Raw genomic sequence first — 18,378 nt, 5'->3', positions numbered from 1 at the left:
AACAAACAAGCAAACAAACAAACAAACAAAACTGTAAAATTCTGGAGTGGGAATATCTAGAATATCAAGTACCAGAACAATGAAAGTTCCATTTCTAAGGAAGAAGGGAGGAAATGAATTTGAGACTGACAGTTAAGTTTCCGCTCTTCTCAACTTACGTATTGCCTGGACCTTGTTTCCTTAGGCAGATAGAAGCTACTGTACAATGTAGGGTACCCAGAGCCCTGTGTGTAGCTAGTTCACCAAAGCGGTAGACTTCATATGAGAACATGTGCTCTGTGTTTCGTCCTCTGGAATGAACTTGACATTTACTAAATAATAATAATTAAGAAGAAACCTTTGAAATTGACTTTGGACACTGCCTTTTCCTCATTCATCTGAAATATCTCCTCCATAAAGGTCAGCTTTGTTATTCAGAAGGTACAACTTGACACACATCTTCCACTAAATGAAATGCCTGGTGCCACGTTGCCAGTGACGTGTGGGGTTTTTGTTTTTGTCACGGGTATTAGACCCACATTTTAGTTCAAAACAATAACTGAATAAACCAGCAAACTCAGATTAGGTAGGAGTATAAATTCCCTGCCCCAGCATTGGTTTCTTATTTGTAAATGGAAGAACGATACCTTCCTCCTAGAGATTTCATGAGAATTAAGTGTGTGTGTGTGTGTGTGTGTGTGTGTGTGTGTGTGTGTGTGGAAAACCTTTCAATTCTCAAAGTATATTACTGTTACAGGGCTTTGAGGGCAGTAAGCAAATACCAACCTATTTGATGTAAAAGATAAAACAGAACACAATATCAACCATACTGGAACTAACAGAGCAGGGGAGCTTCAAAAATAGAAGGGCCTGTTGCATACTGTTTGACTCTCAGGGCTGGACAAGCTTCACAGAGCAGGCACATTTCCAGCATGCCCGGCCACTGGGCAGAACTCCTGGGAGTTCCACACCACTGCAAGTCCTCTCAGAGATGAGCTGCATCTGTTTCTCACCCTGAAGGGAAGAAGGGAGAAGGGGAGGCCGGCAGGGCTGGGCTGGCCAGACACTGGCTGAGTGTCCCAGAGCTGGGCTTGGATTGCGGAAGTTGAGGCTGAGAACATTCCCACCCCAGCCAAGGTGTCAAGCCACAGTACCCAGGAGAAAGCCTCAAGCCCCAAATCAGGAAGTGTGTGAGCCTACAGTAAGTGGAGAGGGGCCGGCAGTGGAGGCATGTGAAGGGGTCGCACAGAAGAGCTGGGAGTTGAAGAGGAATGAGATCAAAGCAAAAGGAGAGGGAGAACAGGACCAGGAAAGAGAAGCAGGGGGGTGGGGGGACAGGCCTGGGAATCTCCTCAAATACCTATAGGGCCTACAGAGTACAAAGGAATGACCTAACTTCAAAAGCCACGTGGCCGGCGTGGAACACATCAAAGCTGACCTGCCTTGAGACCCTCCCCTTCCCACGATTCTATTACTGTCAGCAGGATTTGCTGCTACAGTGGAACAACATGGAGTTTGATTACAGATACCACTGGTTACCAATCTGCGTTCCCTGGACAGGCGGTATAGTTTATGTGCTGCACAAAGGCATCCCAGAGGTAGGGGCATACAGGGGAGGGGAAACCCAGTCCATATCTCGGTCACCTTGCCCAGGTGTGGGGCTGCACCTGCCCAGAGGGAAGAGGAGGTTCACTCTTTGCTCAAAGGCACCTGTAAGGTTGCTCCCCTCACGAAGTCCCAACATGGGACTGTGGGAGTCCTGGTCTGCCCTTGCATGCTGCAAATCCCCAAAAACTGCAATTTAATTTCATTTATAAAATATTTTAAACTAAATTTGAAAGTATACTCCCCAAAATGCACTTAAGGGAAGACCATCAGACCGAATTATCTTGTTTGGGGACATAGACACCTTAGAAAAAAGCTTCTTGCAATCTCTAAGCATATATCTGAACTCACTGTCAATGTGTTATTTACTTTGATCGTCATGGCTCTGCCCTGAACTTAATAACATTCAGGCCTTCACGTAATTGAGTAGTGACCTGGTAGTGGTCTGCACAAAGCTAGAAAAAGGAACCTACGCCTCACGCGGGGGCTTACGCCTGTAATCCCAGCACTTTGGGAGGCCAAGGCAGGACAATTGCTCGAGCCCAGGAGTTCAAGACCAGCCTGAGCAAATGGCGAAACCCCGTCTCTACAAAAAAATACAAAAAATTAGCAGGGCGTGGTGACACATGCCTATGGTCCCAGCCACTCTGGAGGCTGAGGCAGGAGGTAAGACTCAGTGAGCCATGTTCACGCCACTGCACTCCAGCCCAGGCAACAGAGAAAGACCTATCCAAAAAAGAAAAAAAAAAGAAAAGAGAAAGAAACTCATAGGCCAAGATGGGACACTGTGTCTCCGGCCCTGTGGAGATGGGAATGGAGGTGATGGAGTGGTTGCTGATGCACAACTGTCTTGTTCTCAGGAGAAAGGCATTTCTCTCATGGAGGGGAGGGCCTTGGACAGCCAACACCATTTTGGATTTAACTCATACAGTCGTATCTCCTTGCTCTGATTCCACGCTCACTGTATAAGCTTGCTAGGATTGCCATAACAAAATACCACCCACACACGAAAAGTCTACTGAGTGGCTTAAATAACAGAAATTTTTTCTCTGGCAGTTCTGGAGGCCAGAAGTCCAAAATCAAGGTGTCAATAGGTTTGGTTCCTTCTGAGGGCAGTGAAGGAAGGATCTGTTCCAGGACTGTCTAGATAGCTGTGGACAGCTGCCTTCTCTCTGGGTCTCTTAATATCATCTTCCCTCTATGCATGCCTGACCCTGCAACCAAAATCCAAATAAAGACATCAGTTGAGGCCCACACTAATGACCTCACTTAACTTGATTACCTCTGTAAAGAACCTATCTCCACGTAAGTTCATATTCTGAGGTACTGGGGGGGTTAGCACTCTAACATATATTTTTAGAGGAACACAATTCATCCCATAACACCAAGGAATCTTCTAGAGACAATTTGGCTTCCCTGAAGATTCTCCTACATGGAGAGAATCCAGGGACCAAGCAATGAGCACTTCTCATTGTCAATGAATGATTTGTGTTAGTGAAATATTACTAAAAACAAAACTTCCTGCCAACCTAGAAAACCTTTCCACAAAAGTAGAGGAGAAAGGAAACTGTCTTATTATTCAGCAAACATTAAACCAGAATGTAATGCACATCGCACATCACAGGCAAACTGCTAAAAAGACAGCAGAGACAGAAAGAAGCCTTAACCTTTATACAGGTGAGCAGATACAACCTGGTCCATGCGTGTTCTCAAGATGAACAGCAACTAGTCCTCAAGTAAGAGGGCTTGACAGCACCATTTGCCACACAGAGTTCATTGTAAACTCACCTGGGAATTAGGGTGACCACTTTTTTTCTTTCTATCCCACTCTGAGATGTATGTAAACTGCTTTAAAAGCTAAAGAAGCTTGTTGTCAGCTTTTGGCCTTGGAATGACTTTCCCAAGGAACTGGGAGCCATCATTTTAAAATGTAATCACTGTTTTGGCTGGGCACGGTGGCTCACGCCTGTAATCCCAGCACTTTGAGAGGCCAAGGTGGGTGGATCACCTGAGGTCAGGAGTTCAAGGCCAGCCTGGCCAACATGGTGAAACCCCATCTCTACTAAAAATAGAAAAATTAGCTGGGCGTGGTGGTGGGCGCCTGTAATCCCAGTTACTCGGGAGGCTGAGGCAGGAGAATTGCTTGTACCAGGAGGCGGAGGTCGGCAGTGAGTCGAGATCATGCCACTGCACTTTAGCCTGGGCCTCAGAGCAAGACTCTGTCTCAAGAAACAAAAAAAAATGTAATCATTGAGAAAAATAGTGCCCCTATCTCCAAGTTTTTGTGGGAAAGTAGAAGCCTACATTTCTATTGGTTTGTTTTTTTTTCTCTCTCTCTCTAATAATAGAGACAGCATCTTGCTTTGACACCCAGGCTGGAGTGCAGTGGCATGATCATAGCTCACTGCGGCCTTGAACTGCTAGGCTCAAGCGATCATCCTACCTCAGTCTCCCCAGCAGCTGGGGCTACAAGTGTGTGTCATCATGCCCCACTAGTTTTTTCTTTCGTTTTTGATAAAGATGGAGTCTCGCTATGTTGCACAGGTAGATCTCAAACTCCTGGCCTCAAGCAGTCCTCCTGCCTTAGCCTCCCAAAGTGCTGGCATTTCAGGAGTGAACCACCATGCCCTGCTGGCTTATTCACTTTAAATCAATTTTTAGAAGTTTTAAAACGTATTATGAACACTATTCCTTTATATTTTACAAACATTATTTTCTTTGTCTTTTCTACTTCTATTTATATTGCGTTTTTTCCTATACAAACCTTTTTGTTTTTAACTAAACAAGCTTGTTAATCTTTACTAGTTTTTGTATTTTTTGTTTGTTTGTTTGTTTGTTTGTTTGTTTGTTTTCCTTTGCTGAGACAAGTCAGTCTCTGGGTTGGGATTTTGTACTGTACGGCCACAGACAGCAGGAATGCCCAAAGTATTGGCTCCAACAACTGTGACCCAGGATGTTCACTGCCATGGCCTGTGACTGTTTGGTGTCCTTTTTTTTTGATACTAAATCTTGCTCTGTCACTCAGGCTGGAGTGCAGTGGTGCAATCTCAGCTCATTGCAACCTCCGCCTCCCAGGTTCAAAGGATTCTCCTGCTTCAGCCTCCCAAGTAGCTGGGACTACAAGCATGCACCATGATGCCCAGCTAATTTTTGTATTTTTAGTAGAGACGGGGTTTTGCCATGTTGGCCAGGCTGGTCTCAAATTCCGATCTCGATTGATCCACCTGCCTTGGCCTCCCAAAGTGCTGGTATTACAGGCATAAGCCACCGTGCCCACCTGACTGGCCGGTATTCTTGTAGGAAACATGCTGAGTCCCTATGGGTCACAGAAGTAAATTCAGAGATTGAATAAAATGGCCTCCAACTTCCTTTGAGGTTCTCAGATTTAAAGTTCTTTCTCCCAGCTGAGCCCCAGCCTGGGTTTATACTATTAGTCTGGGTTTATACTAAATAAATGATATCATTATCCAAGCCTCTGCTTCTTTGACTCAATTAAGGTATGCTTTTTTCCACCTTGAACTATCTGCATTTCAAAGAAATTCATTGTCAGATTACTGAAGCTGTAATAACATTTAAAGAAAGTTTCTGGACCATGCCTGATGTGATTCAGAAAAAATTCAGGCAATATCCAAAACTACAAAGGAATGAACAATAATAAAACTTGGCAGACCACTCAATGAAATGTAATTTATTATCTTGCAATTTACCTGAAACCCAATGGCACCCTAACCCTTCCTAATACTTCATTCCTCCGCTTCCCACAGTAGATCCTCAAGGTTTTCCAACCTGGCTTATAAAAATTCATCTTTTATTCACCTTCACTGCCCATTTCTAATTCTACTTTCTCTTCTTAGCTTTCCTGGATCCTCACTGTCTTCTCTAGGCCTCAGTTGTACCAATGCCTTTTGTTTTCAGTATGGACTTCCTAACAATTAGGACGTGGCGGTCAGGGGAGACTGGAACACGTTACCTTGGGAAGCATTGAGCTTCCTCCCAGATTGAAAGTGTAAAATAGAGGCTGGATCGACCGGGCGCGGTGGCTCACGCCTGTAATCCCAGCACTTTGGGAGGCTGAAGCAGGCAGATTATCTGAGGTCAGGAGTTCGAGACCAGCCTGGCCTACATGGTGAAACCCCGTCTCCACTAAAAAATACAAAAATTAGCCGGGCATGGTGGCAGGCGCCTTAATCCCAGCTACTTGGGAGCAGAGGCAGGAGAATCATTTGAACCCGGGAGGCGGAGGTTGCAGTGAGCTGAGATAAAGCCATTGCACTCAAACCTGGGGGACAAGAGCGAGATTTCTCTCAAAAAAAAAAAAAAAAAAGAGGCTGAATCCCACTTAGGAGATGGTGGGGCAGGAATTCTAATTATTACTGGAGTTTGGATTATATGATCTGGAATATTCTTTTCGAAATGAAGACATTGTCTCCAGTATGCCTTAGCTCAGGCACACACAGACTCAAAGACTCAAAAACTACTCTGTAGAATAAAGGAATGTCTAGGTTAAAGACATTTCAGCTTAATGATATGGACCAGGCCACCTTCAGTCTCTAGTTTAATTCAGTGTCAGATAGATGTGCTTGTTACATTTGAAAAGCCTAATGATTAAAAAGAAAAGAGGCTGGAAGGAAATATGTGACTTTATATGCATAGAAGAAATCTGGAAGGGCACACATCAAAATGTTTCAATGTTTCATCTCTGAGATTGGCTGCTATGACTGTGATCTAGGATGTCAGATCCAGATGGATGATTTCAATGTTTAATTTTTGTTATTCACTGTGTTTCAGATTTTCTGCATGAAAACAAGAATTATGTTTACAAACTAGTACCCACCCACCCCATCTCTATCTCTATCTTTTTTTTTTTTCTTTTGACAGGCTGGAATACCAGTGGCATCAGGACTGACTGGTGGAGGGCAAGTCAGAGATCCTGTAAGCAGTGTATATCTAGCAGGAAAAGATGCTAAGGAACAGAGAGGGCTACAGACATGCTGACTGACACCCAGGGCTAGACCCACAAGGAGTTGTCTGGGGACATCAGGTATGGCAGAAAGACCCAAGGGGAATCCAGGCATGGTGGCTTACACCTGTGATCCCAGCAGTTTGGGAGGCTGAGACTGAAGGATCACTTGAGCCCAGGAGTTCACGACTAGCCCGGGCAATATGGTGAGACCCCATCCCTACAAAAAATTTTAAAAAATTTAGCCGGGCATGTTGGCACACACCTGTAGTCCCAACTACTTGGGAGGCTGAGATGGGAGGATTGCTTGAGTGCTGGAAAGTGAGGCTGCAGTGAGCCATGTTTGCACCACTACGCTCCAGCCTGGGGAACAGAGAGACACTCTGTCTCAAGAAAAGAAAGAAGGAAAGAAAGAAAAAAGAAAGACCCAAGGCCCATGGAGGTCATGTCAGAGATGGAGCAGACTGGCTGTCTATCATACAACTTGGTTTTAACTCAATGAAAGGAAGAGCTCTCTCACCCTCAGAGCTTGCAGAAAACCAAATGTAGATCCCCGTAAAAAGTGATGTCCTAAGGGAGCCAGGACGTGATGATCCACTGGGGTACACAGGAAGCAAATAGGTCTTTTTGTCCCTTACACACTTGAGGTGTCCCAAGGGAAGAGCAGGGGTTCCACAGTGTGGAGGGTTGACAAAGACTGCTGCACTCCTTGGCTGGCTTTCAGAGTTATTGTGGTGTGTGGCAGGCTAAGTGGACCCAGTGAGGATATTGTCTTGATTTAACTAAAGTAGTTCCAACAAAATGGCTAAATGTCTAAAAACTGATGACTGCAAAACATCTAAGCACAAGAGAGCAGCAAGGAAAAGGCAGAGCTGGCACTTCTCCAGCACTGAGAATTAGCTCTTTGTCAGCCACATTATGAGATAAATTCAAATCTGCTTAGAAGTTGGCCGAACACAGTTGAAGTGAACAGGAAGACTATTTTAACTATGAATTTACATCTGCTATCTTTAACAATAAATCAAGCTGGAAGGGAATATTATGTCTTGAGATATTAGCCTATCATACTATGAGGCCATCATGATTAAGCATTTAGAACATTATTAATAATAGTATAATTATAATGAGGGCAAAGGGGGTGGATAATGTTAACAAAATAAAATTTTATATCATTTCATAAGTATTACATATTTCATCTTTATCTCATCATTTCAAGTCTGGGTTTTGTTGTTGTTGTTGTTGTTGTTGTTGTTGTTGTTATTGTTTTGAGATAGGGTCTCACTCTGTTGCCCAGGCTGGAGTGTAGTGGCATGATCTTGGCTCACTACAGTCTCCACCTCCTGGGTTCAGGTGATTCTCCCACCTCAGCCTCCTAGGTAGTTGAGACAACAGGCACATGCCACCATGCCTGGCTAATTTTTGTATTTTGTGGTAGAGGCAGGGATTCACCGTGATGGCCAGGCTGAAATTCTGTTTTTTTTGTTTTGTTTTGTTTTTTAGTTTTTTGAGATAGAGTTTTGCTCTTATTGCCCAGGCTGGAGTGCAACGTACGATCTCAGCTCACCACAACCTCAGCCTCCCGGGTTCAAGCAGTTCTCCCACCTCAGCCTCCTGAGTAGCTAGGATTACGGGTATGCACCACGTTGCCTGGCTAATTTTGTATTTTTAGTAGAGACAGGGTTTCTCCATGTTGGTCAGGCTGGTCTTGAACTCCTGACCTCAGGTGATCCACCCAGCTCGGCCTCCCAAAGTGTTGGGATTATAGGCATGAGCCACCTCGCCCAGCAAAATTCTGTTTTTGTAAATGTTTTGATATTACTTATATAGAACTCTAGACATATATAGAAGAAGTATTCCTGCATATTAGCATGTAATAGATTACTGACAGGTGTGCCCAGTGCCACATAGGAAAGGACAGTGGATTGCCCCCAGTGATTAGACATGGGATCTCACATGCATCAATTAATGGGAGAAAAATACACAGCTTAGAAATAGGAGGCTTGGAGATAATGAGTTCCTGTCATGGGAGCTGTTCAAACACAAGCTATGATACATGGTCATTTGATGTCATGGTAGAAGGGATTGTAGGAATCGTTGGAGACTTGGACTGGAGGACTTTTAAATACTTTCCACCCTGAATTCTACATTTCTATGATTCTTCTGTGTTCTCAATGTACTTCGGTCAACTTATTTCACAGAATTTATCTCATTCTGCCTTTCATTGTGCTGGATTTATATATTTATTTGTCTCTTCCGGTAGATTAAGTTTTTTGAGAGAAAAGTTTATTTTGTGTGTCTCTTTGTAACCCCAAGTTACCTGAAACCATGCTTTGCACATTGGAGGCATTCAATAAATGCTTGTTAATGTAAATAGTAAAATGTCATTATTTTTAATAAAGCAAATAGTATTGTCTGAGTTCTTGGAGAATAAAATGATATATGAAATACCAGTGAAAACAGTGGAGGAATTGTTCACAGATTACCTTTTAAGATTGTTTTCGGTATTGAATGCAGGTCATTTTCAGTATTGAATGTACCACCGCTTATTAAAATGTTGTTTTTGTGCAAAGATGGTGGGACTGCTCCATCATAAGTAAGTAGTGGCATCACATGAAGTTTTACTCTCCCAGCAAGAATAAATCCACATGTATTTATGGAGCAGTTATCCTGTGTCAAGAGCTGTGTTGCGCACTTTGAGGATTATACAATAAACATCAATATGGCTTCGGTCTTAAAAAGCCCAGGATTCAATTCAGAAGACAACAGAGAAGAAGCACACATGAAGCCAAGAATGTTGAGATACCAGGTATTACAACATCATAAACTGGTTCCAACTGAATGTTCTAGAAATCAAGGGACTAGAGGATCCCTGCAGGTCAGAACAATTGAGGAAGAATGACTTTAGCATGGCAGGACTGTCAGGACGGCATCCCATGTGTGGGGCCACCCCTTTCTTTGTAATCCATTCCAGACATTTGTTGGGATGCTGGGTAGAATCTGAGCCACAAGTCAGAGAGCTTCTTTGTTGTCAGAATCATCAATGATAGCCTTTCGTTTGCTGCCACGATTAAGCCCCTAACCCAATGTTTGTATCTATAAATATAGCAAATTGTGGTTGGGATGATGTTGAAAATTTCTTCCGGCTATTAAAAAAATCTGCAATTATATAAGAAAAGATAATTTCCTGAGAGAGGGGGACAGAACCAGAGATCTTGGCTTGCCAGATAGGTCTGTCAAGGTATTGTCTTCCTTGCCTGAGGAAGGAAACCAAGTATGAGAGCTACGTGGAAGAGAACACAGCCAGGCTGTTTTCAGGACAACTTGAGCTGCTGTGTGACCCTCGTGAGCCCCCTCTGTCCTGTCTGTGCTGTCAGTGTCTCCAGGATGGGTGGCCCTGCTGAGGCTGTCCTTGCTAACTTGGATTTGGTAGCTGGCTCTGCAGTAGCAGCAGTGCTGCAGCCACAGCGAAAATTGATTTTGTTCCATCCTTCAGTCAAATCCATCCCTGCTGCTAAACATAAGAGCTCAGCTCTTATGGCAGAGACTCTAAAATGACAGTTTCTGAAGGGAGGCTTTGCCATTAATGGATTCAAAGAGCAAGCTATTGTAAGCACAGCAGAACTAGAACAAGTAGAGCTCAGGCAAGCAAAATCATTTTTCTATTTGTTATTATCAGGGATGAGAATGGCTACATAGAAAACCAACTATCAGAGCCACTTGTGTTTTGTTTCTTGTTCTTGCATTTAACAAGTACTAATTGGGCAGTACTTATTCGTTTATGTAACTGTTCATCGGCTCATTAATTCAACAAACTTATTGCTGCTCCAACACATCAGGCACTGTGCTATATGTTTGCAATGTAGAGACCAATAACATCTGTCTTGCCCTCTTGGAGACACCAATTTATGGGAAAGGCAGGAGAGAACAATGCACTGTGACAAGTGGATGTCAAGGGAATACAGGGAATGGGTGGTGGCAGCTCAAAGTTTGCAATCAGGGAAGAATTCCAGGCTGAAGCCTTTGTTAAACCTGGAAAGTTTGAAGGTGAAATAGAATAAGAGAATTGAGGCAAAAGGACCAGCTTAGACAGACACAGAGACAAATATGGTGAGGTCTCATATGAAATTCATTCATTCAACAAACTTGTATTGAGCATCTATTATGTGCCAGACATGGTTCAAGGTACTGGGGATACATCACTGAATCCAACAAACAAAGATTCCTGCCTTCATGGAGCTGATATTCTAGCAGGGCAGACAAATGAGAAATAATAAACATAATAAGTGAAGAATGCAGCATGCTAGGTGCGAAGTGTCTGAAGAAAGGGAATGAAGAAAAAATAGAGCAGGGTGTGGGGTGGGGAATGCCCAGGAGAGGTTCAGGCCTCTAAAGGGCAGGATGCAAAGGTCAGGGAGAGTGCTCACTGTTGCTGCTATCCTCAACCTTCCAAGTCCTCCTCCCCAGTCCTTGTTCCAACTTGTGCCTGAGCCATCTTGCTGAAATGGATTATGTCCCTCCTCTGATTCGAATCACTCCGTGGTTGTCCTCTGGTTTCAGGCTCAGCTCTAAGCCCCTGAGCGCGGCTCACATGGTCTAACCTCTGCCAACCTCAAGTTTCTCTTCTGGGGTTGGAGACATCTGTTGACTTCCTCCCCACCATCTACTTCTATTTTTTTTTTTTTTTTTTTTTTTGAGACGGAGTTTCACTCTTATTGCCCAGGTTGGAGTGCAATGGTGCGATCTTGGCTCACTGCAACCTCGGCCTCCTGGGTTCAAGTGATTCTCCTGCCTCAGCCTCCCAAGTAGCTGGGATTACAGGTGTTAGCCACCATGCCCAGCTAACTTTTAGTAGAGATGGGGTTTCATCATGTTGGTCAGGCTGGTCTTGAACTCCTGACCTCAGGTGATCTGCCTGCCTTGGCCTTCTTAAGTGCTGGGATTATAGGCATGGGCCGCCACACCCGGCTCCCACCATCTATTTCTCCCTCCATGCTTCCCCTTGGGATCCAGTGGTTCTAGGGAAGTTGGAGGCACCCCCAGCACCAAGCAGAGGCCAATCCACAGCCTCCACACCTGGCCAGGATAAGTAGTTGAAGGGGGCTTCAGAGCTAAAGTGACCTAGTTCGGCTTGTTCCAGGAATGCTGGGGACACAGGGCATTTCTCCTGTTCTAGACGATGTGGTATGCAGAGGTGAGACCTGGAGCTGGGGCAGACACTTCAGCTCTCATAGGGATAATCAGCTTGCAGGTAAATTGGAAGATGGAGGGGAGAAGCAAGAGACTGGGGAAGCAGAGCCCCAGACCCGTGACACATGCGCGTTCCAGGACACAGGGCTCTCAGAGCAGCCTCGGCGTCCCACAGCAGTGGCTGCAAAGCCAGACCCTCGTGTCTCACCCCAGCCCTCCTGAGTCACAGGCATGGGGTGGGGTCCAGCCAGCTGCGTTTTCACAAGCTTTGCCTGCTCCTTAAAGTTTGATAACCACAGATCTAGAGCAGTTGTCTCAGCCAATAAATTCACTTTATAGTTTAAGCCCGTTTGAGTCAGTTTTTCTATACTTGTGTCACTTGCCCTTTGAACCAGTGGACTCAGGTGCTGTAAAGACAAATGAGACTTCACTTGTGTCCCTCATGTCCTTGTAAACCTGCTCAGTGCGGACCGTCCTCTTGCCACTGGGTGAAAATTTGGGCAGGCTGCATCACTTTTCCACCCTTTCTTTTTCTTTCTTTCTTTCTTTTTTTAATTATTTATTGTGGTAAAGTACGTGTAACATAAAATCTATCATCTTAACCATCTTTAAGTGTATAGTTCCTTTGCACTAAATATATTCACTTCTCGTGAAATCATCACCATCATCCATAAGCAGAAATTTTTCATCACCCCTAATTGAAACCCTGTTGCCATTAAACACTATTTCCTTCTCTCCCCACCCCTGGAAACCACCATTCTACTTTCTGTCTCTGTGAATTTGACTACTTTAGGTACCTCATATAAGTACCTATAATAGGTACCTATAGGAAGCATACAACATGCCATACAACATTCCAAGTACCTCATGTAAGTACCTAGAATAGGTACTTATAGGAAACATATTTTACCTTTGTGAGTGGCTTCTTTAGCAGCATAATCTGTCCAAGGTTCATCCACGATGCAGCACGCGTAGAATTTCCTTTCTTTTTTAAGGCTGAGTAATATTCCACTGTGTGTACATTCCACATTTTGTTTATGCATGCAGACGTCAGTGATCACTTAGGTTGCTTCCATTTTTTGACTATTGTGAATAATGCTGCCATGAACGTGGATATTCAAGTATCTGTTCGAGTCCCTGCTTTCCCTTCAGGGAAATTCTTATCACAGATTCACTTCCCTAGTCCACTCTCACTCTCTTCTCTCTCCCCTTGGAGTGAGAGGTGTCCTGAAATTGGTTCTGGATACTTGGAATATTTTCTCTTGCATCTCAAAGCCTCAGTCGGAACAAGCAGCTCAGTATCCTGTTATACAACTGAAAACCCATGAACAGTTGCTAATCACCTGTGATCGCTCTGAAAGTCTGAGTCATAGCCTTACCCTCAAAGAGGAAAGAAACTCACATGTAGAGGCTGCCAAGTACTCTGGAAAGGACTTTACATGTTTTTATCTCATTATACTGTGTAACGACCTTGTCAAATAAGGATTCTTATCTTCTTTTACAGATGAGGAAACCGCTTCAAGAAGGCAAGTAGTGTGTCTGAGTTCCCATAGCCAGAAAATAGAATCAAAACACAGGTCTGGGACGGGGCACGGTGGCTCATGCCTATAATCCCAGCACTTTGGGAGGCCAAGGCAGGTGGATCTCCTGAGGTCAGGAGTTCAAGACCAGCCTGGCCAATATGGTGAAAATACATCTCTACTAAAAATACAAAAATAAGCTGGGCGTGGTGGCGGGCGCCTGTAATCTCAGCTACTCAGGAGGCTGAGGCAGGAGAATCACTTGAACCCAGGAGGTGGGGGTTGCAGTGAGCTGAGATCATGCCATTGCCTCCAGCCTGGGTGACAAGAGTGAAACTCTGTCTCAAAAAAAAAACAAACAACAACCAAAAAGACACAGGTGTGTTGGCCTGATAAGCATTTCCATGATTTCTTTATTCTACTCTATATTCTTTTGTTGTTGTTATTGTTTTTGAGACAGGGTCTCGCTCTATTGCCCAGGCTGGAGTACAGTGACACAATCATGGTTCACTGCAGCCTCAAACTCCTGCCCTCAAGAGATCCTCTCGCCTCAGCCTTTCTAGTAACTGGGATTACAGGCACAAGCCACCATGCCTGGCTAATTTTTGTATTTTTTGTAGAGACTGGGTCTCACTATATTGTCCAGGCTGGTCTCAAATTCCTGGACTCAAGCGATCCTCCCACCTCAGCCTCTCGAAGTGCTGGGATAACAGATGTGAAGCCATTGCACCCTGCCTATTATACTTTAGTTTCATGTCTAACTGGAGAGAGAAAACTGTGAACAAATAAAGTGTGGAGGACTGACCACATGTTAACTCTTAGAAGAGAGAATACCAGGGTGGACTACACTGCTTTGAGAGTAGCCTGTGGTGAAGGTTGAACTTGATCAGGACCTTGGAGAATGAGTAACATTTAGATAAACAGAAGGTAGAAGAGAGAACATTCCTGGGGTAAGGCGTAACACTAAGGCAAAGTTAGGGAGGACAGCATTCGAGGGACGCACACTGGACCTTCCTAAGTAGTAGGTGCCTGTCAGAGAGCAGTAAGCAATAAGTTTAGATCAGAAGGTTCTGCTCACATTTGAACCAAACTGGAAATCCAAGCTTTTTGAAAGCAACATGGCATAACACATACAGTATGGGGTTAGACTTGGACTTGGAACTCTGCCTTGTCCATGTGGAATCTTGGGCAAGTCATTTAAACGCTCCGATGCTCTGTTTCCTTCCCTGTGAACTAGGGATGATCATAGCTACTCCGTGCGGCTTTTGTAAAAATCTGTGATGGTGTGTGTATAAAGTGTCTGTCCCAGGCCTGGTACAGAAGTGCTCAGACGTGGTAGAGGTTGTTGCTGTCATCACTTGTCATCACTATTATTGTTATCCTCAGCAGTGCATTCGTTGGTAGGGAAGCACTGGGAGTTCCTAAAAACAGGAGAGGCTGACTAGGAAAACTTGTCTAGCGACAGAACGTAGTCCGGATGGCTTAAGGGTAATGTGGGAGGCAAAGGAGACTAGGAAGAGGTTCTTAGGTTATTGAGACACAAAACCACAAAGGGCTGAGGCAGGGTGGGAGGAACTGGAATGAAGAGGAAGAGATGGCAGAGCTCGCTGGGGCTTGGAAGTAAAGTGTTAAGCAGAGGAAAAAGTCCAAAACAACGCCAAGCTTTCTAGTAAGAATGATGAGGAAGAGGATGGTGTCTACTGGTGTCAGACACTAAAAATAAGGAGAGAGAGCTGATTGTCTGGGAAGTACAGAGGCCCCAGGGAAGCTGTTGGGCTCAATTCTGGGCATGTTGAATTTGGTAGGATGATAAGACATTAAAATAAAATAAAACCCACTTTGCTTTATACATGGGGTGAGTTGGAATTGACACCAGAGTATATGGGGAAAAATCAGAGTGCCTGAGAGAACATAGCAAGAGTGGATTGGGGAGTGAACTGACAACAACACTCTTCATGTAAAAAGTTCTCATTGCCTGAAGTTAGTGGCAGAAAGACTGTGCACTTGTTTGATTGAGAAGGAAGCCACAGAGCCCCTGGCACCACGAGACCTGAGTGGCTGTCCTTTCTTACCTAGTCCATGGATAGTACTGCACCAGGCAGAGTGGCACATGGTCCATGCTATGGCTGAAGGAGGGAAGCCCGTGTTTATGGAAAGTTGCGTGTCTTCACTGCTGGGGAACTCCGATCTTTTGTCTATATATACCTCATGTGTCAGTTATATAATGCAAAGTTAATACAACAGCACTGATCCTCATGTGGCGATGCTGGCATTCATTATATATTCTATTGGAAATTTCCTGAACATTTCTAGGTTGCTAGGATACTATTCAAGACCACTGCAGTATATATTACTTGAAAGAGTTAATGTCGGTCCCCCAATACTTTAACTGTGACCCATTGCTTTAGAAAATTAAAATGGAATTAATTTGGTTTAACAATCGCATGATTTTATCCTTCTTAGATTTTTAGAAAAAAAAAAAAGCTTATTTCAGCAAAAATTACCTAATGCAAGAGCTGTTCTGTGAGTGAAGATTTTCTTTTGATTTCAAATCGTGTCTATTTCTATGTAAATCACAGTGTTGATAATTTCTCCAAAGAGCCAGAACATCAGAATGTGGTCCATTTATTATTTAAATGAAATGGCATGCATCATTAGTTGAATCCTTGAGATAGGTTCCGTCTTATTGCTATTCTGAGTTCAAGCAGATAGTAAATGAAAGTCTAAATTTTATACAAGCAATGCAATGTCTCTAAAAGGGCCTTCTGGGTAGGAAGGGGGTGAAAGGAGGGAATTTCATTCTTGCTTTTGTTTTGGGTCTACACAGATGTCCAGTGTCAACTTGAGCATTTATTTGTGTGTACAAACAGACAGCAAACACAAACCCGAAATTTTCAAATCTCTAGCTTTTCTTTTTGGCACATGTTGCATTATCATAAGCTGCTAGACCAGGTAAATAGAATACCAACCATACAGAAGGATGTTTTGATTTTTATTTAGAGAATTTGAATAATACAATTTAAGATTTACTGAGGATGCCCCTTCTATGTACTCCCATTTATCCTAACAATCTCCAGCATAGAAACACTGGGGTGTGTTTATTTAACTCTTCTTCCATGAGATTGTTGGTTCTATGAGAGGAGACCACATCTGTCCTGCTCACCATCAGATCCCCAGTATAGTTCTTGTGTCAAATTGTAATATGCATGCAATACATATGTGAATATTTAAATCCATGAATGATGGCAATTAAGCTGTTTCATTTAACTAGTTGCATGGAATGCTAAGATATCTTTCTTGATTATGTCAATACAATATTTTACATGGCCTATTAGAATCATAGAAGTGGCTGGGCATGGTGGCTCATGTCTGTAATCCCAGCACTTTGGGAGGCCGAGGTGGGCAGATCACTTGAGGTCAGGAATTCTAGACAATCCTGGCCAACATGGTGAAACCCTGTCTCTACTAAAAATACAAAAATTAGCCGGGCATGGTGGCATGCAGCTGTAGTCCCAGCTACTCGGGAGGCTGAGGCACAAGAATCACTTGAACCCGAGAGGCAGAAGTTGCAGTGGGCCGAGATTGCACCACTACACTCCAGCCTGGGCAACAGAATGAGACTCCATCTCAAAAAAAAAAAAAAAAAAAGAATGATAGAAGCTTACAGCTATATAGGCCTTATAAGTGATTTAGCGCAGTGGTTTTCAACTTCAGATGCATATTTTTTTTTGTTTTTGAGATGGCTGCAGTGTGGTAGCATGATCTCAGCTCACTGCAACCTCTGCCTCCCTGGTTCAAGCAATTCTTCTGCCTCAGCCTCCCAAGTGGCTGGGACTACAGGCGTGTGCCACCACGCCTGGCTAATTTTGTATTTTTAGTAGAGATGGGGTTTCACCATATTGGCCAGGCTGGTCTCGAATTCCTGACCTCAAGTGATCCACTTGCCTTGGCCTCCCAAAGTGCTGGGATTACAGGCGTGAGCCACTGTGCCTGGCCCACTTACTTATTTTTATTCATTTTTAGAGTATATATTTGTTGCGTACAATATGTTGTTTTGAAATATGTATACATTGTAGAATGGCTAAGTCGAGCTAATTAACATATGCATTACTTCACATACTTTTTTGTGGTGAGAACACTTAAAATCTACTCTCTTAGCAATTTTCAAGAATGCGTTCTTCTTACCTATAATGACCATGTTGTATAGTAGATCTTTTGAATTTATTTCTCCTATCTAACTGAAATTTTGTACTGTTTGACCACTATCTCAGCCCTACTCTCAACCCCTAGGACCCACCATTCTTTTCCTGCTTTTATGAGCTCAACATTTTTAGGTTCCACATATAAGTGAGATTATGTGGTGTTTGTTTTTCTGTGCCTAGTTTATTTCACTTAACACAATATCCCCCAATTCCATCCATCTTGTTGACATAATTTCCTTCTTTTTTCAGGCTGGATATTATTCCATTGTGTATATATGCAGTTGACCCTTCATATCTGTGAGTTCTGCATCTATGGATTCAACCAACTATGAATTGAAATATTTGAGAAAAAATGAATAGTTGCATCTGTATAGAACACGTACAGACTTTTAGTCACTGTTTCCTAAATAAGACAATATAATAACCATTTACAGAACATTTACATGTATTAGGAGTTATAAGTAATCTAGAGATGATGTAAAGTGTGCAGGAGGATGTGCATAGGTTATATGCAAATACCACACCATTTTATGTAAGGGACTTGAGCATGTACGGATTTTAGTATCTGAGGAAGGTCCTATGGATACTAGGAGATGACTGTACCATATTTTCTCTATCCTTTCATTTATTCATGGACATTTAGGTTGATTCCACATCTTGGATATTGTGATTAATGCTGCAATGAACATGGGAGTGCAGATATCTCTTCAATATACTGATTTCATTTCCTTTGTATATACACCCAGTGGCGGGATTGCTGGATCCTATGATAGTTCTATTTTTAATTATTTGAAGGACCTCCATACTGCTTCCTGTAAGAGCTATACAAAGTCACATTCCCACTAACAGTGTGCAAAGGTTCCCTTTTCTCCAGTCTCCAATACTTGTTATCATTTGTCTTTTTGATAAGAGTCATTCTAACAGG

This window comes from Pongo pygmaeus, chromosome 7 (assembly GCF_028885625.2).
Source record: "Pongo pygmaeus isolate AG05252 chromosome 7, NHGRI_mPonPyg2-v2.0_pri, whole genome shotgun sequence".
NCBI classification, from domain to species: domain Eukaryota; kingdom Metazoa; phylum Chordata; class Mammalia; order Primates; family Hominidae; genus Pongo; species Pongo pygmaeus.
This window is presented reverse-complemented; position numbering follows the sequence as displayed.